The 22,014-nt window shown below is 47.7% G+C and overlaps 1 protein-coding gene across 8 annotated transcripts in view; it reads left to right on the forward strand.

Annotated features, from left to right (window-relative positions):
* The window catches only part of Shank2 (SH3 and multiple ankyrin repeat domains 2), a 443,257-nt gene that overhangs the window by 14,912 nt on the left and 406,331 nt on the right, over positions 1-22,014 (forward strand). For all 8 annotated transcript variants that reach the window (XM_075972893.1, XM_075972896.1, XM_075972898.1 and 5 more), the window contains exon 2: positions 11,466-11,551. The gene's annotated coding sequence lies outside the window, so the exon portion shown is untranslated. The remainder of the gene's footprint in view (positions 1-11,465; positions 11,552-22,014) is intronic.

The following is a 22,014-nucleotide window of genomic DNA, read 5'->3' on the forward strand; positions in this document are numbered from 1 at the left end:
TGACGACTCTGGGGTTTGATGATAGAGGCCTCGCTTAATAAGCTCTAGGCCCCAGGTTCCACACTCACTGCCTTAGATATGCAAGTGATGTTTGGATATTTGGTATCTTGAGCTGCCAAGCCTGTTTATTGGTTGTAATAGTTTTTGGTCGATTCTTTAGGGTTGTTATGTACAGTATGATGTCTTCTTCTATAGATATTTTCTCTGCTCTTCCCCTCCTGCCTTCCTCCCACCTTTTCCCTCCCTTCTTTCCTTTCTTTCTCCTTCCCCCCTCCCTCATTCCAGTGCCAGGCCTATAAGTCAGACAAGTTCTATGCCACTAAGCTTCATGCCAACCCTAGATAATTCTATTTTTCTTTCTAATCTTATTTACTTTTTATTTTTAGCCTGCAATATATACTACAGAAGCAGTTTTTACATTTTTATTTATTCTTTGAGAATGCCACATGTTTACAATGTGCTTTGATGATACTTTGGTATTCACCCCAACACTCCTCTCCAACTTCCTCCAGACACCTCACCTTCATGTCTTCTTCTTCTCGTTTTCCTTTTATCACCCACGGATAACCAAAGGTAGTGGTATCTGAATGCCCATGGTCATGAACCATCCTCTGAAGCATGGTCAATCCACCGAGGGCCACATTCCTGGAAAAAAAAAACCAAAAACCTGATTTTCCTTTCCTCAGAAGCCAGACATTCTCAATAGATTTCTCATCTATGGTGGCAGGATGGAGGATGGAGACTCCCAAGGCTCTTCGTCACCCATGCTGGGATGCTGACTGGCTTGATTTTCTGCAGGCAACCACAGTTTCCAAGTTCAAGGATGCAATGGCCTTGAAATATCCTGAAAATATCATAGTTCCACTTTTTCCCCTGATTTCTGGTTCTTATAGTCATATTGTCTCCTCTTCTGCAATGTTTCCTGAGCCTTAGTGACAGGGGATGTGATGTAGATGCCCCATTTCGGGTTGAGCACTTCCAAGACATTTATTGTCTGCACTTTGACAGATTAGGAGTCTCTGTATTGACTGCTATCCACCGCAAGAAGCTTCTCTGATGGATCTAATCTATGAGTATAAAGATAAATATTTAGAAGCAGTTTGATACTGTATATATTTAGCCAAGTTCCCCCAACTCGGGTCCTGTGATCTCCCCATCATGAATTCTAGGCCAGAATATCTGATGTATGTTTCCTCCTGTGGAGTGGATCCTAGATCCAAGCAGAAAGTGGTTGGGTCCTCCATAACATTCGTGCCACTATTGCATTCACAGCGTATTTTGTTGTGACCGTCACCATCGTGGTCCACGAGGTTCACAGCTGGGCATACTGTTGAGTACATTCTCTCTCAGAGCCTGCACAGCAGTTTTGGATGCTATGAAAGCTCTCTAGTGGGGAGGAAGCTTCTGTTTTGGTACCAGCTCACTTCCAAAGTATGTGGTGTCTTCAGCAATTGAAGCACAATTAATAAGAACTCAGAGACAGATATTGGGGTTCAACCTGAAGACCAGAAAAGAAAACCAGTCAGCCACTGATTTTTACTTCAACCTCAGTCCAAAATGGTGATACTGCCTCCAGGAAACCTCAGAATGAGACTGTGACTGAGAGCTGTCTCCTCGAGCCCTATAGTCCTCTCTAGTTCTGGGATTAAGGGAGTGCACCACTACTGCCTGGTTTCTATTGCAAGCTAGTGTGGCTACTGGGATTAAAGGTGTGGGTCATTGCTGCCTGGTCTGTAAGGCTGATGAGCGTGACTGTTTTGCTTTTCTGATCTTCAGGCAAGCTTTATTTATTAAAATACCAATGAAATGCCACCACAAGCAATAGGGTCTTATCACTGGGTGCTGGTGGTAACCAAGAGCAATGGGCAGCAGCTTGTGTTGTTAGCAGAGGGAGTCTTGGAACACCTCTGACCAACAACTGGAAGAGAAGACAGTATCCCTTACCCAGTGCTGGGGGTTTTGACAACCTGTGGCTTCTGGGAGGAAGGTAACTTCATTTAAAATATGTACTTTAATACATGACAAACTCGGTTTAGTTCCCAGCACCCATGTGCCATCTCACAACAGTCTTTAATTCAGTTCCAGGATATCCAACACCCTCTTCTGGCCTCTGGGTACCAGCCATGCATGTGGAGCATATATGTGTATGCAAGCAAGATATTCATATACATAAATAAGTCTAAAGAGGTTTAAAAATTAAATACACACATACATATACACATGTATGTATTCACATGTATGTGTATATGTATGTATACATTTATTTGAAAGCCTATAAAATGCTTGAGGAACAGACCTGGTCAGTCACCCTCATCAATTTAGATCATGAAACCCAATATGGACAAATTCAACAGAACTGCCCATGCATGCTTCAGCATTGCTAGGACATAAATTTCATCCAATTCAACTCAAACTATTTATTTATTTACAAAATGCTAAGTTTACATGATTCTTTAGTGTTTGTGGTTTTGCATTAAAGTCCAGGTCCAGGAAAATGGGACCTTAAATAGCCACCTTTAAAAAAATCAAATTTTATTTGTTCTTTGCCAGTCTCACACGTACATAATACATTTGGTCACACATCCTCACCACCACTTATCCCTATCCCACCCCGCTCAGTCCTGCTCTTCAGAACGAGTCTCCCTTCTACCTTTTTGTCTGGTTTTGTTTTGTGACCACTGAATTTAAACAGGCATAGAGCTGTCAGCAGGAGCATGGGCAACCCAGTCAAGGCCAAAGCACTGAAAATAAGTTCTCCCCCAGCAGCCAGGACTGCCAGTAGCTGGGGCCCATGATCCTCTCCCTTCTCCAGTATTTTATTCCATTTCGTTGTCATATTGTCTTGCTCATCTCCAGGACAGGGTTTGGGTAGCATTGTCAAGAGCAGACATTGGTTGGTCCTGATTCTGGGGAGTGATTCTGAGGGTTTGGTTTTGTAATAACACTTTACTGGGCTGAGAGAGTTCCTAAGGCGTTGGAGCCGGCAAGTGCTTTTCCCACTGCTGTTGAGATGCTAATCGCCTCTTTGCCATTTATTCCATTAGTGTGGTGTGCGGCACTGAGTCCTGGACACTTTCCTCTTGGGATTAATCCTGCTCGGCAGGGTTCACTGTCCGCTGTTCCTGCTCCTGGACAGCTGGGATTTCCTCAGCTTCTGCAGGTGCATTCTCAAGAGGCCTTGGGGTGTGGTGTAGGTTTGGGATGGGGATGGTACTGGCCTCTGACAAGTTGCGAAGTGTTCACCTCCATTCTCAGAGGAGACCGAGGAATCGGCCCGAGATTCTTCAGCACTTAGCATTTGTCGAGAGGCCACCTTGGCCTGAGGTTTTCTTTGTGGGAGTTTTCAAATGATTAATTCAGTTTCTGCTCATTAGAGATCTGCCCAGATTGTTTCTTTACAAAAATATTAAGTTGTCTGTTTCTGTGTGTGCAGAAGAGTTCAGGGTCGTGGAGGCCTGAGGTGTTGGGCGCCCTGGAGCTATCTGTCGTACCAGGTGGTTGTGGCTATGAACTGCTCAGTAGAGGTACTGGGAATGGAATCTGTGACTTTGTTTCCCATCCAGAGGCGTGCCCATTCGAAGTTGCTCAGATCCCTACTCCCTGTTTCCTGGTGTGGTCAGTTCCCAGTACTGTCCTTCCCCTTCAATCGCTAGACACCCCAGCCTTTCCTCTTCTCTATCATTGGCCATCCCGACCCCATACTTTCCTTCAGTAGAGAAAGGTTCTCTAGCTGGCCAGCTCTTCAGATAAGTAACTTGGCCCTCCTTGACCTTCCGTGACTTTTTCAGTCTAGTCTGGATGGATTTTGCTTTGATTGTCTTGTTTCCATTCCTTCTGGGCCCTTCATCTTAGTCTGCCTTTCTTTTTCTACACCTGTTGGACAGAAGGCTATGCTACCTCTGAGGTGAGATTTTTCTAGCAGCTCCTTTTGGTGTTGGGCATTGAGTGCTTGCTGGGCAGGCGCTCTGCTGTGGAGCTGTGTCCCGGGCCCGCTACTTCCTTTCCATGTAGATACCCACAGACAAAGGTTCCCTCCTGAGCAGTGCGGTGAAGAATCCCCCATGGTTTGTTTGAATGGGGTGATGGGGTGTCAGAGGCAGCAAAGCTCTGCTTGAGGGGCACATCTGTAGTCACAGCACTTGGAAGTAGAGGAAGGAACATCAAGAGTTCTACGTCATCCTCTGCCACATAGTGAATTTGAGACCAGTCTGTGATACATTAGAACCCACCTCAAAACATCAGGCGAGGGGATCTGGGGAGATGGCTCAGTGTTAAAGAGCACTGGCTGCTCTTACAGAGAACCTGGGTTTAGTTCCCAGATCCTCCATGACAGCTCACAACCATCTGCAACTCTAGTTCTAGGGGCTCTGATGCCCTCTTATACATGCAGGCAAAACACCCACACACATAAAATAAAAATAAATAAATAATAAACATTTTAAAAGGGAGGGGAAAAAAGCAAAAAACACCCTACTCAAACTCCAAATCAAATTTAAATTAAAAAGTTTTCCATTTAATTTCCCCACCAGCAATGTCTGTATGATCCAGTTCCATCCAGTTCTTCTGCTTTCTTGACCACAGACAGCATTAATATTTTTTCTTTTAGCTATCCTGGTAGGCGTAGAGTCATAGATTATTGTAATTAGTGTATTGACTGTGAGGCCCCTTTATCGTTGTGATATGAGTGGAAATGGCCGTCATAAAGGTGTCTCGTTCACTTCCACCACACCGTCCCCCGTACCCTTCTCTTCTTCTGCCTCCCACTATTCTTCGTTCTCTCAGAGACTCTTTCTAGGATTCCCTTGGGAGAGAGAATGAGCCAGTGTCTTTCTGAGTTTGACTCATTTCACTTTATTTAATATCCAACCACATCTACTTTATTCTGCAAAAGATATTCCGTCCTTCATTATGGCTGAGTAATACTCCGTTATGTATCTGCCACATTTTCTTTACCTGCCGATGGACCTGGGCCCCTAATTTACTGTGTGGCACCATATGAGGCCGTGCAGGTGTCTCTGGTGTTGGTTCTGGCTCCTTCCCTAATCTTTCCGGGGTGGCATTTGCACCATCCTTGGCTGGGGATGAGCAGCTGCTGGGGGACTTACTGCTCTATGTTTCTTTCTTTGTAAAACACTGCCCCACGTGTTCCGCCACATCTGCCCTGGATTGTCATGGTTTGGGGTTTCATTGCCGAGTGTTGAGTGCTCTGCACCCTCAAGCGTGTGGCTTGGAAATGTTCACTCTGTGGTTTGTGTCAGGAGGTGGTCCTGCCTTGGCTGCTTCAATCCTGGAGTATGCTGTCTGCAGGGTCCAAGCAGGTGCCGCCTCACCTGCATCCGGAAGGTTTCATCCTAGTTCTTCTGAAAGCGTCAAGTCTCACGTTCCTCATGGAAGCCATTATACAGTTTCATGAAACTCTGTTCAAGGCAAGCTGAGCCATCTTGATGTCCCCTTAAGTATTTCTTTTATTTTTTTTATTTGGGGGGGGGCGGAGGGAATTCTGTAACATTGTGTTATGTGGTTTTGATATTTATATGTTCATCTTGGTTTTTTTTTTGCATTGAGTTATTAACTGTGCCTGTGTCTGTGGTGTGCATGTGGAAGTCAGAGGTCAGCCTGGGTGAGTCAGTTCTCTCCAGCCACCATTCAGGACCCAGGGGTTGGACTCAGGTCCTGAGATTTGGCAGCAAGCTTCTTTCCCTGCTGAGCCATCTTGCTGGCCCTGAGTGCTCATCTTAAATCTCATGACTTCCATGACTCGTGTGTGATTTCTGGAGGATTTTTGAGTTTCTAGATTCCCTGTGGTTTTCTGTAACTGAGAAGCAGGGACCATTTGCTTCTAGATTGGTTTTACCTTTGCTACCTTGTTGCACTCGTGGGAGCATCTGGTGCTCAGCAACAGTAAGAACAGCTGGTGCCTTCACCTCACCCCAAGGGTACAGGCATTTCCTGGAAAGCACTTAGTTCCTTGGCTTCTTAATGACTGGTGGCTGAAGGGTTTCCTTGTAGATAGTGTCTATTAAGTTGAGGAAGTTCCCATCTTATTTTTAGGAGAGTTTTTTTTTCCCCACAGAGAGATGTTGAATTTTGTTAAAATTTTTTTTCAGGATGACACTTCTTAAAAATAAACTTTTTAAAACAAAATATTGAACCAGTAAATTCAACCTGATCATAGTGTATATTTATTTTTATATATGACTGAATTATAGTTGCTAATATTTATTTATATAAACATATAAATATTGTATGTGTGTGTGTGTGTGTGAGAGAGAGAGAGAGAGAGAGAGAGACAGACAGACAGACAGACAGACAGATAGAGACTCACAGAGGCAGACATAATCTCAGACATCCCAGGCTGATTTTGAACTCATCAAGTAGCTAAAGGTGACCTTTGACCTTCTGATCCTGCTGCCTCTACCTCTCAAGTGCTATGCTTACAGTTGCACACCACCTACCGTGCTTTATTTATGCACTGCTGGGAATGAAACTGAGGGCTGCATATGCTAGGTAAGAGCTCTACCAACTGAGCTATAGCTCCAGCTCCATTTGTAAACATTTTCAAGGATTTCCCATTGGGAATTCATGTTCATCTCTAGTTTTTTGCTCTTGTTTTCTGTTGTTGTTGTTGCATCTAGTTTCAGTAAGCAAGGTTTTTCATAAAACTTTATTATTTTTCTGTTATTGACACCACTGTTCTTACTGAAGGGCTCCTTACAATGAATTGGGATGTATTCTCTTCTCTTCTCTTTTCTGGGGGACATTATGTATAGTTTGAATTACTAATTCTTCTTTTACAAATATATTAAAACATTTTTTGCATTTCATACATGTATTTAATGTATTTTGGTCTTATTAACCCTCCCTTTCCCATTCTCACTTCAATTCTCCCTTAAATATTTCATGTACTTCCCCAGTGAAATCAGGTGTATCTGGAGGTTCCTTTTTTTCTTACAAAACTGTGAGTTTTAAAACTAGGAATTAAATTTCCTAATCAGTATAGAATTTATTCATATTCTCCATTCACAGTGTGCAGATTGTAATTTCATTTCTTGATGAAATGGCCTATTTCATTCTTTCTATGAAACATACAGGTGTGAAGTTGATTATAGTGTTCTGTCATAGCTTTTGCCTGTGTGGTCTGTGCTAATGCCTCCTGCATCGTCCCTGGGTGGCTTGTCTGTGGTCTGTGATGATGCCTCCTGCATCGTCCCTGCGTGGTTTGTCTGTGGTCTGTGGTGATGTTTCCTGTATGGTCCCTGGGGTGTGTTGCTTGTGTGGTCTATGATGATGCCTCCTGCATTGTCCCTGGGTGGCTTGTCTGTGGTCTTTGGTGATGCTTCCTGTATGGTCCCTGGGGTGTGTTGCTTGTGTGGTCTGTGATAATGCCTCTTGCATCTTCCCTGGGTGGTTTGTCTGTGGTCTGTGGTGATGTTTCCTGTATGGTCCCTGGGGTGTGTTGCTTGTGTGGTCTGTGATAATGCCTCCTGCATTGTCCCAGGGTGGTTTGTCTGTGGTCTGTGGTGATGCTTCCTGTATCATCCCTGGGGTGTGTTATCTGTGTGGTCTGTGTTGATGCCTCTTGCATCGTCCCTGGGTGATTTGTCTGTGGTTTGTGGTGATGCTTCCTGTATCATCCCTGGGGTGTGTTATCTGTGTCGTCTGTGCTGATGCCTCAGCATTTTTCTGTGTATAGGGTATAACTTTAGAACTAATGTGTACACAGTTCAAATCAGGGTGATTAACACTTCCACCTTTTCATGTTTTTATTTCCATTATATTTGGAACTTTCAACACCTTCTCTAGTTATTTTGAAACATGTAATTAACTATAGGATGTAATTGTTCTATACCTCTAGGATTGCTTCTTTCTTGTGCTGTGTTATCCATCTTCTCATTAGTCCCTCCTTCCTCTCCATGTCTTTGACTCTTGAGATCCCCATTCTACTCTGAGATCCTATGTAATCAACTTTTTAACTTCCATAAATAGGATTATGTGGAATTTATCTTACTGTACCTGGCTTATCTTCCTGATATGATGGCTTCCAGTCCACCAGAGTTGCCTATATGTTTGCAAAATTTACTGTCTGTCTACTTTCATGTTTTGTGATGTAGGAATGTAGAATTTGAGATTCCTGTGCATTTGTAATATATGCCTTGGGAACTGTGGATTCCTATGAGCAAATGGAAAGAATGTGTCGTGCTGTTCTGGGTGGGACAAAGTGTGGAATTGGCCCTTTCCTATTAGCCTGTCAGTGTTTTCATTCTCTTTGCTGCTCTTGTTTTTGCATATTTATCAGGATTGCTGCTTCTTTGTCAATTACCACTTTAATCATTGTATAATGTTCATTTCTGTGTTTTTTCATCAAGTATGTTCTATCTACTATTGTCATAGTCATCTTGATTGTCTTGGATTTATGTTGCAAAATGTGTCTTCCATCATTCTATTTGCTGCCTGCCTATGACATTATATTGGAAGTGAAGTTTTGTAAACATTATATAATTATGTCTTTTAACAAGCTGCCCTGTCTTTTACTTAGCATAATTTTGACCACTGACATTTAAAAGGAACTACTGCATGTAAGGGTTTGTGTTAGTTCTTTGAGGTTTTCTGTTATCTTTTCCTTTTTTTTTCCTATGGATTATGTGATACAGGGTCTCATTTTGGCTTATCTGCGTGAAGAAGTATCTTCCAGTGCATCTTTTCCCTAACTAAGTGTTTGCTCTAGACACTGTACACACAGCTTCATCACCATTTGCTGTGAGGCTAGTATGAGTAATACACTTCATGTCCTTTTGTGACCCTCTGCCCTCCCACTTATAATTGCGAAGTATTTCCTCTATAAACATTTAGAGTCATATCAGATACGCTACAGTTTTTTATGTAACTGTCAATTTCAGATTTAGGAAATTTGGGAAGGGGAAGATTGCGTATTTTTTGTGTATTTTGATCATTGTATGCATTTTCTCTTCCTGCTTCATAGTCCTGCTTCTTTAATCATTTCTTCGTTTGAAGAGGTTACTTTAGCCATCTTTAAAAGGTATTGCATTTATTACTGTTGTATACATATGCATGTATGTGTATAATGCGTGTGTGAGTGTGGTACATGTGTCATAGAGCACACGTGGAGGTCAGAGGACAACTTCATGGAGTTGGTTGCACCCCGATGTGCTGTTCCTTCCTGCTGCTGTGATGAAACACTTCGCCCAAAGACAACTTGGAGAGGAAAGTGTGTATGGCTGGTACTTTCAGGTCTCTCTCAGAGCTTAGTTGAGGGGAGTCAGGCAGGAACTTGAAGCAGAGACCATGGAAGAGCACAACTTTCTGGCTCACTCACAGGCTCATGCTTAGTGGGCTGGGCCCTGCTACATCAGTTAACAATCAAGACAGTCTCCCACAGGCATGTGCCCAGGTTAGACTCCTTCAGCTGAGACTGCCGTCTCGGGTGACTCTAGGCTATGTGAAGTTGACAGTCAAAGCTGTTAGGCCGGGTGGGTTCTGGAGATTAACTCGGGTCCTCGGGCCTGTACCCGGCTGAACCATCTTGGGGCTCCACTTGGGCCACCTTGACAACACAGCTGCTGGTGACAGATCCGTATGAGTGCTTGTTTTGCTCTTCTCCCACACAGAGCATTTGGCAGCCGACCTCTGTTTTCCCTTGCTAAGTCCTGTGCTGTCTTCTGACTTCGTGGTTTCATTTATTTGTCTGCTTACTTACTTATTTATTTATTTTGGCTTTTCGAGGCAGGGTTTTTCTCTGTAGCCCTACCTGTCCTGGAACTAGCTCTGTAGACCAGGCTGGCCTTGAACTCACAGAGATCCACCTGCCTCTGCTTCCCAAGTGTTGGGATTCAAGATGAGCGCCACCACCACCAAGCTTGACTCCGTGGTTCTTGATGAGAAGTTTGGTCCTCTTTTCATGGTCCATGCCTTATATTTAAGGCATTGTTTTCCTCAATTTGTTTTCTAGACTTTTCTATTGGCACTAGTTTTCACACATTTAATAATTTTGTAACTTGTTATAAAATTTCATGGGTTTATTTTCTCCCTTTTCTTTCTCTTCTTCTGCCTTCCTCTTTCCTTTCCACTTTTAAGACAGGATTCAATGTAGCTAGCTGAGAACACACTACATATATATAGTCAAGGCCGGCCATGAATTTCTGATCCCCCTGTCTTCAACTCTCTGGTGCTGGGGTTTTAGATATGCATCACCACCCTCAGCTAGCTCTTGTTTTCTAATGCTGCCTCCATAGAGAAGGTGGGCATGAGCCCTGCTTACTTCCTTCAGGTAGAGCTAGAGTCCAAGGCCCCTACAGACCCCCACCTGGAAAAGCTTCTGTCTTTATGGAAGATGTGGGAGTTCTACTGATAGCATTGGTGGGTCGCCTTGTTGTCCTTGGACAGTGGTGGCAGCTCTGTTGCTCCTTGTCTTCTGATGCTAGACCATAGTGCAGGGAAGAGCCGCACTGTAGCAGCCTGGTGACTGGAGGCCCAGGTTGCCTGAGATAGGCTGTCCGACTCTGGAGGGGAGGAGAGGATCCTTAATGCCAGTGGTGATGTCCCGCTCCCCACCTCCCTTCTTGGCAGAGTTAGGGGCCCTGGTACACCCACACAGAGTAGAAGCTCAAGCTCTTACTTGGACTTGCTGCTGGGGCAGATAGGGTTCTTGATTCTAGGTGTCTGGCCAGAGTTGCTAAAATGTCCTTTGACTGAAGACAGAGGACTTTGATTATGGGATTTCTCCTGTCCCACTGGGGTTTCTGGCAGGTTTGACATGATCATGTGACTTTTCCTGGACAGCATTAGCAATGTCTGTTCTCTCTGGATAGAGTACCAGTGACCAAAACACAGACCAAAGAAATCACTGCACCAGTGTCTAAGTCAGTGGACCAGTGAGGCCACTAACAGGAGCGTGTGTGAGGAGTTCTTACAGGAAGATGCACGAGAGTTACTCACAGGAGCCGTGGGTGGGAGTGACATCTGCAGCTGCCATCACTGTCACCGGAAAGCCCCCCCCAACATAGCTGACTCAGGAACGCTGCACCCCGGGGGCTTCCTGCACAGCTTGCGGGCAGCTCCATTGATGAGTGCTCTCCCCAGCGCTGCCACTCTTCCTACAGCCTTGGCTGGGCTCTCGCTGGGCTTCTAACTTCCTCAGCTTTATTTTCCTTAGTCCTGGTCACCGTGGGTCCCTCTTCCCACCCTGAGGTAATAGCTACCCAACAGCTGGGAATGGGATGATGAGGTGAAAGAACCTAGGACACTCACATGGTCCACCTCTCTGTTTGCTTTGCATCTGGCATCTGGGACCAGCTGTCCTGGGGAAGAGAACCTGCTCAGTTTTCCATTTGTCTAAAGGAAAAAAAATAACTTGGTTTTTAAGCTCAGAAAAACTAAGATCTGTGGAAAGCTGGAAGCTATGTCCCTCGCTGTCCCAACTGACAGTGCCGTGGCTTCTGTCTTCACAGGTTTAGAAACTTCTCCACCATCCAGAGTGCAGACTGTGGCTGCTGTAAGGAGCCTTCCTGTGGAACCCGACGTGCTGACGGCTCTGGTGAGTGAGAGCTTGGTCTCCTTGTCCCGCCACAGGGACAGTGCTGATGTTGCCCAAAATAAAACTATAAACCGACCCTAAACATTGTTAGATTGTTTCTGAGATTTGTGTGTCTGTGTGTGTGTACAGGTGCACATCTGTATGTGAACATGTGTTCAGTGTTGGAGGTTTTCTTCTATAGTTTTCCAGTGTATATTTTGAGATGGGGCTTGTTGCTAAGCCTGGAGTACAGGTTGTCTTTCTCCACCCTCATGCTCACTGGCGTTACAGATGTGTGCTGCCGTGCTCACTGGCGTTACAGATGTGTGTGCTGCCGTGCTCACTGGCATTAAAGATGTGTTCTGCCATGCTCACTGGCGTTACAGATGTGTGCTGCCGTGCTCACTGGCATTACAGATGTGCGCTGCCGTGCTCACTGGCGTTACAGATGTGTGCTGCCGTGCTCACTGGCGTTACAGATGTGTGCTGCCCTGCTCACTGGCGTTACAGATTTGTGTGCTGCCCTGCTCACTGGCGTTACAAATGTGTGCTGCCCTGCTCACTGGCGTTACAGATGTGTGCTGCCGTGCTCACTGGCGTTACAGATGTGTGCTGCCGTGCTCACTGGCGTTACAGATGTGTGCTGCCGTGCTCGCTGGCGTTACAGATGTGTGCTGCCCTGCTCACTGGCGTTACAGATGAGTGCTGCCGTGCTCACTGGCGTTACAGATGTGTGCTGCCCTGCTCACTGGCGTTACAGATGTGTGCTGCCCTGCTCACTGGCGTTACAGATGTGTGCTGCCCTGCTCACTGGCGTTACAGATGTGTGCTGCCGTGCTCACTGGCGTTACAGATGTGTGCTGCCCTGCTCACTGGCGTTACAGATGTGTGCTGCCCTGCTCACTGGCGTTACAGATGTGTGCTGCCCTGCTCACTGGCGTTACAGATGTGTGCTGCCCTGCTCACTGGCGTTACAGATTTGTGTGCTGCCCTGCTCACTGGCATTAAAGATGTGTTCTGCCCTGCTCACTGGCGTTACAGATGTGTGCTGCCGTGCTCATTGGCGTTACAGATTTGTGTGCTGCCGTGCTCACTGGCGTTACAGATGTGTGCTGCCCTGCTCACTGGCATTACAGATTTGTGTGCTGCCCTGCTCACTGGCGTTACAGATTTGTGTGCTGCCGTGCTCACTTGTGTTACAGATGTGTGCTGATGTGCACAGCTTTACATGGGTGCCGGGGATCTAAACTCAGGTCCTCAGGCTTACGTGGCAGGAACTTTATATTTTGTCTTCTGAGTCAGCTCCCCAGCCCCTACTGAGTGGCTTTCAAGTGTCCTCTTTGTAATAACACAGTGTCACAATGTCAAAAGGTTGGGCATGCCCATGAGAGATGATTTTGAATATTTCATTGTCTCGAAGCATTCTGGATTATCCCAAGTCATGTTCTCTACCTGTGTGTGTCCCAAACACCTGCCAGTACTTCATTAGCCCAGAGGGTCCTCCATGCTTGGGACTGTCTTTTCAGGAGTGGGAGAGAGATCCTAAAGTAGATGTGGAAGAGTGGGGCTGGCAGTGCCTCTGTTTGTGGAGAGGAGGCAGGGGGCTCAGGGTTTTGGTCTTATTCAGGGCTTAGACTGCGGTTCCACGGCTGGTGCCTGCCCATTGCCTTTTTCTAGAAATAAAATGTTAGTTTGTTGATTGTGGTAAAATCCACACAACACAAACTTCCCATTGTAACAGTTTTCACTGGCTAGTTTGGTGGCTTCTCCTCTGTCATATGGCCATTACTAGCAGCTTTCCAGAAGAAAGCTCCACTCCACTGAACACTCCGTTTCCCACCGCCAGGTTCTCTGTGTAGACTTGGGACTCGACACAGGTGGAATCAGATCTGACCAGAGTGTGATGTCTGCTCCATGCTGTAGTGTGTATCTGAGCTTCATTCTTTCTATGCATTTGGGGAGGCATAGCGTGTATTATATAGCTGTGCCATGTAGGTGGGCATTTTTCTTTCTCATGGGCAGATGCCTCGCAGTGGGTGCTGTGTGATGATGGCCATCCCCGTGGATATGCAGAGCTGTCCTATCATGGTTTGGAAGGATTTCATTTGACCGTCATCAACAGACCAGTGGTGGTGTCTGTGCTGCGGCAGGTTGACCCACTTCTTTGTTCTGAGAAATTTGAGCCCCGAGAGCTGGACGGTTGGGTGGTACTTCAGACCCTCATGGTGGCTTCTTGTGCAGAGAGAGGGCTGGATGCAAAAGCAGGTGTGGCTGGGCTGTATGTGGGAGACAGCAGCTGGATGTCACCAGTGAAGAGAAATGGTGGCTGGGTGTCACCACCATTCCAGTCAGAGTCCTGGGTTCTTGGCTGTCTTGCTGGGGAGAGACTGACTCACCCCGGGATTCCTTGGGGCTTAGCCTAGTGCTCAGCACTTCCTCATGTTTGCCAGGAGACCATGCTTGAGAAAACCAGCCTTTGTAGGCCTGACATGCTGGTCTGTAGGCCTGTGATTAGATGTGGGGCCTGCTGGGAGATGAAGCCTGGAGACCCTAGGATTGGTTGGAGTGTGGACAGGGAATGTGTCCCCGTCTTCTTAGGAGCTTGGCTCTGGAGAGTAGGGGCTGTTCTCCTGTCTTAATGCTGTCTGTGAAATGTGAGCTAAATCTGGCCATTCTGTCCCCTTGATGCCCAGAGCTAGACCTGGATATGGGTCTTGTCTGTTATTGGGTACCATAGAAGCCAATGACCCGCTCTCAGTGAGTGCTGTTCAGCTGGATGACAGTAGCTGAGCTCAAGGACCTACCAAAGTTGACGAACCATCTTTATCCTCTCTGAGTTTGCCTTGGGGAACTTGCCACCAGATGCATGTGGCAGGTTGACAGGTAACCTCAAACTCATAGAATCCCAATCCTTTGATCTTGTGTGGCCCAAAGGGAGCTGCTAGCATGACTGAGTTGAGGGCATTGTGTGGGGGAGATGGCCTGGATACTCTCGCTAGTCTCCTAGTACCATCAGAGCCCTTGCATAGAGGCTGAAGGAAGCCTAATAAGGGAGGAAGAGCCTCACGAAGCCAAGACAGAGCCTGGAGAAGTGCAGCCATGGGGTCAGGTGGGTAAAGTGCTTGCTCTGCAAGCCTGGTGACCTGAATTTGGTCCTCAGCACCTCAGAATGGTGGGAGGAGAGGACAGACTCCATCAAGCAGTTCATGTGTATCACAGCACATGTGTCCGTATATACAGCTTACATGCACACAATGATGATCAAGATGATGATGATGATAAAGGTATGGACATGACTCAGCTGAGGCCACAGGAGCTGAGGGATGTAGAGGGATTCTTGTCTGGAGTTTGAGGGGTTGGGGGAGTGCAGTCTTGCTTACATGGATCTCGTTGGAGGTTCAGAGTTGTGACACTGGCTTCCAAGAGTAAACCTCTGGTGCTTGAGGCCAAGCTTTGGTACTCTGAGGAGTGGATGTCCGAGGCTTGCACAGGGCATGGTGGGGAAGCAGGCTACTTTTCAAGCCTCTGGCTTTCATTTCACTCAGCAAGACAGGTGTGGGCACCTGGTGCCGAGGGCTCAGGTTCCCTTGACAGCATACTGGTTACTGTGGGAACGCCTGATGGCAGTTTCTTGGGTGGGCAGCAAGGACGACGGGCAGCATTGTCCTGTGATCTTTGGGCTACTGAGGCTGTGGGAAGGGTTAGCTTTTGTGAACACAGTGCATAAGGTAGGAGGTAAGTTTCCAGGGCTCCCTGTTGGGTGCTGCTAAAGGGACACTGAACACTCCTTGTCCTCTGGATAGGAGGATAGTAACATGGCTCGTCTCCTCCCACAAAATGTCTAGGGTGGGGCTGGGAAGATCGCTCAGTGGGTAAGAGAGCTTGTGTTGTAGGATGAGGCCCTGAATTCCAATTCCCAGCACCCATAAACATAACCCTGCATGCCTCCCTTCTCAGCAGGAGTCTGGGACAGAGAAAATCTGGTCTGGCTTTAGTACCTCACATAGCTGTCTTCCTCCAAGGGACACCTCATGCCAGTGCCTGTCCTGGACCCCCGGCGAGGCTTCTCCTCAGGAGAAACCGTATCCAGCACTGGTGGCTTGGATTCTGATTTAGAATTATGTTTCCAAAGCTCTGCACTTCTTCAGTTGGCCAGCTCAGTTCACCAGTGTGTTCTGCTTGTAGGTCTTGGTGAGTGTGTTCCGCTTGTAGGTCTTGGTGAGTGTGTTCTGCTTGTAGGTCTTGGTGAGCAGTACTGTTGTCTCACCCACAGATCTGAAGTTCCTTAGAGTCTAAATGAACATTCTGTCTTGAGTATTTGAGTTTCTCTCATCTACTTCACTGTACTGAAGGTAAGGGGAAATCTTAAGTTTTCTGGAACACTCTAAAATAATTTTAAATTCTCCCCCCCTTTTTCCATGTGCACATATGTGTTCATGTTTTGCTTATGTTTGGACACACATCTGTAGGTGGGGAGGCCTCTGGGGTTAAAGTAATCTTCTTTGATTGTCTTTGAGTCAAGTCAGAACTCACCAATATGGCTAGTTCCACTTGCCAGCTTGCTCTGGGGGTCTCCTGTCTCTGCTCTCTGAAGATGGGATTACAGGAGGGCCACCACACCCGCCTAACACTTGCACGGGATTACGAACCCCCAGTCTTTACATTTGCAAGGCATGCTGTTTAAACTAAGAGCCATTCCCCCAACTCAGATTTCAGTTTTCTTAACATGGTCTTTCGTGCAAAAATCTGTCATCTACATCAGTCCTTCAGGTGTATTTTTGTCTGGATTAAAAAGACTTGCTGGTTAGCACTCATTGCCAAATATGAGCAGGTGTTTGGTGCATAAGAAAAAAATCACCTCTAGCTGGGCGGTGGTGACGCACGCCTTTAATCCTAGCACTCGGGAGGCAGAGGCAGGCGGATCTGTGAGTTCAAGGCCAGCCTGGTCTACAAGAGCTAGTTCCAGGACAGGAACCAAAAGCTACGGAGAAACCCTGTCTCGTAAATCAAAAAAAAAAAAATCACCTCCTGGGTGGTTCTTAAGTTGGCTTCACACCTAACCTTAGGCTTGAGCCTCCATCGCAGCACTGAAGAGCATCCCCCAAGGGAAGCAGCTAGATGGCCCCACGCAGCGTGACTGTCCATCTCCACAGCTAGGGTCAACCCTAGGGCAGGCAGCCACTCCAGGATTTGTCTACCTCAAGATCCTTGCTCATGTGGGGCTGCCATAGCTGTACATGTCTCCTGGCCTTCAGGGGGCTGGGCCTTTCTGTCCCTCTGCCTGGGGCCCCTACCTGAGTCCATCTGCCAGGGGCTCCTCTGGCACAGGGACTGGCTTATTCTACATGGTCGTATGGCTTGGTAAGGAGCTTGTGCCCAGTATGTAGCACCTGAGAGCCTCCTGCAGAGAACCGTTCTCAGAAGTGGCCTTGGTGGTCACCACAAGTGCAAAGCTTGCCCCTCAGTTGCCTGAGTCTCTGTCTTTTTACACTGTCCTGGGGTTTGGGTGGACACACTGGACACTGGTAAGGCTTTGGGCCTCTCTATATCCAGATTCCCAGTGTGGCAGGCAGGATCTTGCTCTTGGCCCAGCTGTACTGGCTAATGGCCTGTGAAGGAGTGAACTGTGTCCCCTCATAGAGCATAAGTTGGCTTTGTTTACAGACTGGCCCTTTAAAGAGGTGACGCAGTAGGAAGCCAGGAGGCTGGGTTCTGATACACAGGGACTGGATTATAGGAGGTAACTGGGATATGGACCTACACAGAGGGACCACATAAGAACGGGGGGCGGGGGTTGTGGTGGTGGTGGAGGGATGTTATCATGGAGGTGTCATTCACCTGCTGTAGTGCTGAGTATCTGCTTTCCCTATGATGGGCATGACCGTGAGAGCAGTTGTGACCCACCGGCGACCCTTAGAGATCACATCACTGGTAAAACAGTCCCTAGCGGAACAGGGCAGGCTCCTGACATTCTCACTGGAGGTGCTCACCCTGACCGTATCTGTATTCCAGACTCCTGTTTCTGGAATGTGAGGTGATGGCTATGTGGCTGTGGCGCTGCATCCTTGAGAAATGTGGCCAGAGACACCAGGCTGGGAGCAGTGGACTAGGAGATGGCCTGCTGCCACTGCTGTCTGAACATGGGACATGAGCTCTTTCCAGGCCTTAATTCCTCATTGGATTGGGATTGTGTCTGGGGTCTCCTCTGTGTGGGTTGGAGAAGTACCACAGCTGTGTTCAGTTCCAGCCTGGAGCCTAGAAAGGCTCTGTTGTCTGCAGATGTGTGCCAGGCCTGCAGATGTGTGCCGGGCCTGGAGCCCTCTGGCTAGTAACCTTGTCCCTTTGACTTGGCACTGCTAGAGACTGTGGTGAATGATTGGGATTAGGGTACAAGAGCACAAAGGAGGCTGCATTGAGGACACTGGGAGAAGACACCATCTGCAGGGCAAGGACAAAAGCCTTAGGGGAGCTCTGCAACACTTCCAGTTAGCTCTCCAGCCTTCAGGATGAGGGGCAATGCATGTAAGTGGCCACAGGCTATAGTTAGAATTGTGAGTGGGTCATCAGGGGCTCTCAGCCTGTTGCCCTAAGACTCAAGATTATCCCAGGTCATCTGCCCCTAGCGAGATGGTTCATCAGTTAAGAGCACTGGCTGTTCTTGCAAAGGACCCAGATCGGGTTCCCAAAACCCATATGACTGCTCACAACCGTCTGTAACTCTAGTTCCAGGAGATCTGACACCCTCTTCTGGCTTCTGTATGGACTATGCACACACGGTATACAGAAATATGAACAGGCACACACTCATATACATGAAAAAAAAACTAAAAAAAAAAGAGTTAAGGTAGTAGCTGAGATAATTCTGACCCCTCTGGGCTATAGTTTCTAGCACATTCTAAAAGTTTATGTTCCTGGGCTGAAATTAATTTGATCTATGCTGACGTGTGGGCAAGTGTGGTGTGGTTTATTTATTGTGGATTGACAGATTTTTTTCAAACATGCCATCTGTAGGTGTTTTATAGAAGTTTATATCTATTTTAATAAGCAATTGAACTATTTTGTTTTTTGTGAAACTTTAGTTTGTGTGTGTGTGTGTGTGTGTGTGTGTGTGTGTGTGTGTGTGTGTGCCTGCACACATGTGTGAGACCTAGACTTCAGCTGTGGACCTCTTGTCCACAGCATTGTTGGCGCTGTCAGGGGGGAGCTTTCTGTTTTTTCTGTTTTGTTGCTTTCCATGTGTTTCCACCCTCAAAAAGAAAAGCTATTTTAATTGTCCAGAGTACACCGCCTCCTCCTCAGCTTTCTGTGGGAACCGTGTCCTGCCTTCTCATCGCCCCTACCCTGTGCCTATTGGTGCCAAATACCAGCAGGTAGAATCCCTTAAATAAAGAAAGGCACAGGCTGTGTGCCTGTGGCTTGTTCTTATAAATACCACGGTGTTGGTGAAACTGAGAGGCACTGTCACCACACATCTGGAGTAAGAAGAGCCAAAGCTCTTAGCCACTGTTTTCTGCATGTACTAGAGATGACGTCTTTCCCCAGGACAGTCAGTCTGTTATCCCCATGATGCAGTCAGGTCACAGTGGACTCTGGTGGTCAGCTCTGGAGAAAGTTTTGGGCCTGGTGGATTATCCCTTGGCAAGCTATGTTTTGTGTGAATGTGTGCTGTCATTGAGGTGACCCCTCTGTGAGCATGGGCTGTCATTGAGGTGACCCCTCTGTGTGAGCATGGGCTGTCATTGAGGTGACCCTTCTGTGTGAGCATGGGCTGTCATCGAGGTGACCCCTCTGTGTGAGCTTGGGCGTCATTGAGGTGACCCCTCTGTGCGAGCTTGGGCGTCATTGAGGTGACCCCTCTGTGTGAGCTTGGGGTGTCATCGAGGTGACCCCTCTGTGTGAGCATGGGCTGTCATTGAGGTGACCCTTCTGTGTGAGCATGGGCTGTCATCGAGGTGACCCCTCTGTGTGAGCTTAGGCTGTCATTGAGGTGACCCTTCTGTGTGAGCTTGGGCGTCATTGAGGTGACCCCTCTGTGTGAGCTTGGGCTGTCATCGAGGTGACCCCTCTGTGTGAGCATGGGCTGTCATCAAGGTGACCCCTCTGTGTGAGCTTGGGCTGTCATTGAGGTGACCCCTCTGTGAGCATGGGCTGTCATTGAGGTGACCCCTCTGTGTGAGCTTGGGCGTCATTGAGGTGACCCCTCTGTGAGCATGGGCTGTCATTGAGGTGACCCCTCTGTGTGAGCATGGGCTGTCATCGAGGTGACCGCTCTATGAATATGAGCTGTCATTGAGGTGACCTTTCTGTGTGAACATGGGCTGTCATTGAGGTGACTAATGTTTTGTTATTAGTTAAGTTTGTCTTTGGCAATTTCATACATGTACATAATACATTCTGGTTGTTCTTGCCCAACCCTCCCATGCCTCGCCTCCTTCCACTGCTGTTCTCTGCTGCTCTCTTTCCCAGATTCCCATCTTCTGTTTTGTTTCTGTCCCTGTGGATTTGGACAGGTCTCCTGTGTGTGTTTGGCACTGGATCTCTCCACTGTAGTCGGTAGGCTCAGCAGCTGGTGTACAAGCAAAGGCAATGGCGCCCTGACCCAGGGTCGCCTGGGCCTCCCTGTGCTCCTAGCCCACTACCTCCACTCTGGGTGTTTTACACATGGTAGTCTGGAAACTATTTATGGAAAAAGCTGCAATAATACAGAACTTACTTGGTTTCCTACATTGCTGCCCTGCATTTGAAAATAGGTGTTTTTTAATCTATTTCAGTTTATTGGTCATATCAGGTGGGAGGCTACACCCAGTACACTGACTCCATCTGGTGGAGGAGGGGACCCCTCCCCAACTCTTGTCTGACTCAACCCCCAGGCTTCTCTGCCCCTATCTCTCTTCTCTCCTCTGCCCCTCCCCTTTCCTCTTCCTCTGTCCACATTCAGTCTGAGCTGTGCTGAGAACTCAGCCGAGACTCACAGAGAAGCAGGAGGCACCAGGCCCCTGTCCTCCCTAGATGACAGCTGTCCCCTGCATGTCCAGACTCTCAGTTCATCCTAGGGTTGAAAAGTCACAGGCAGTCTGATATGGGACTGAGTCCACGATCAAAAAGAGGGAAATCTTGAGCCCTAGGACTTTGTGACCTGAACTAACAGGGTGGGATCTGGCAGGGGATAGACAGTAGGACGATTGTGCCTCCCTGAAGAGCTCAGCCAGTGAGGGGTTTACGGGGCAAAGATGTAGGGTTAGGAATTTCAAAACTGTTCTGTGCTAAGAGCAGCGCGCCAGGCGCCAGCGGTCGCTGCCTTTTCTCTATGCTGACTGCAAGGCTGGTTCCGCTCTTACTCCAGACTCCCGGGAATTCTTACTGAGAAGGGAAAGCTCATTGCTATTCCCAGCACCCACCTCTGCCCTCTGGGACCTCACGCCCTGCTTCAGTGGCTTTTAAGCCGTGCCCTTGTATCCTGGTAGTCAGCTACCAGGTTCATGTGCCCATCGCAAATGTTCCTTCATTGGCCCTGCAAAGTCCACAGAGCTGGACCAGCTGCCCAGGAAGGACCATGGGGCCCCAGGTCTTGTTCCTGATCCCAGGAGGTACCGTGGGAAGTTCAGAGCACAGGGGCATTCACTGTTTCCTTGGGGTTCCAGGGTCCCTCCAGCGCTGGTGCCCATGTTTGTGGCCCCAAGCCTGTTTCTCTCGCCTTTTCCGGGCTGCAGATTGATGAGAGGGGGCTTCCCGGCTAATCTGAGTGGCTGTGGTGATTGGTGCTGACTGCTTCTCGCTCTGGGGAGAGGGCAGGTGGGTGAGGTAAGCATGGACACAGCAAGAAATGAGGAAACAGTGTCTCAGGCGCTGCTGCCTGAGGAGGGTCCTTGAGCTTTATCTCCTGGGGCTACCAAACCAGATTAGTGGCCTAAAGCTATGTACACCACTGTTCTTGTAGTTCAATAGGTGAGAGATTGGGAAAAGTCAGAGTCAGGGACAGGCTTGGGCTCTTCAAAGACCCTAGGGATGGCCCATCCTGCCTCCTCCAGCCCCCTTCCTGAAGCCCCCAGGGAATAGAGAATCCTCCTTGCTGCTTCTCCCAGCTTCAGAAGTGGCTTGTGGTCACACCTCTCTACCCTCATCTTGTCACTGTCTGGCTATCTTACTTGGTTTTCACATCCAGACCATAGTTGCTCATGGAGGGAAGTTGGGACAGGAATTCAAACTGGGACCTGGAGGCAGGAGCTGAAGCAGGGGTCATAGAGGGACACTGTTTAGTGGCTTGCTCCTCCTGGCTTGCTCAGCCCGCTTCCTTATACCACCCAGGACTACCTGCCTAGGGATGGCACGTAGAGTGGGCCCTCCCATCAATCACCAATCCAGAAAAAGCCCCCCAGATTTACCTACAGGCCAATCTGATGATGGAGATCTTTTCTCAGTTGAGAGCCCCTCTAGACTGTGTCAAGTTGGTAAGAACCAGCATGCCTCCTGTACCATGGTTAAGT

This window comes from Microtus pennsylvanicus, chromosome 5 (assembly GCF_037038515.1).
Source record: "Microtus pennsylvanicus isolate mMicPen1 chromosome 5, mMicPen1.hap1, whole genome shotgun sequence".
NCBI classification, from domain to species: domain Eukaryota; kingdom Metazoa; phylum Chordata; class Mammalia; order Rodentia; family Cricetidae; genus Microtus; species Microtus pennsylvanicus.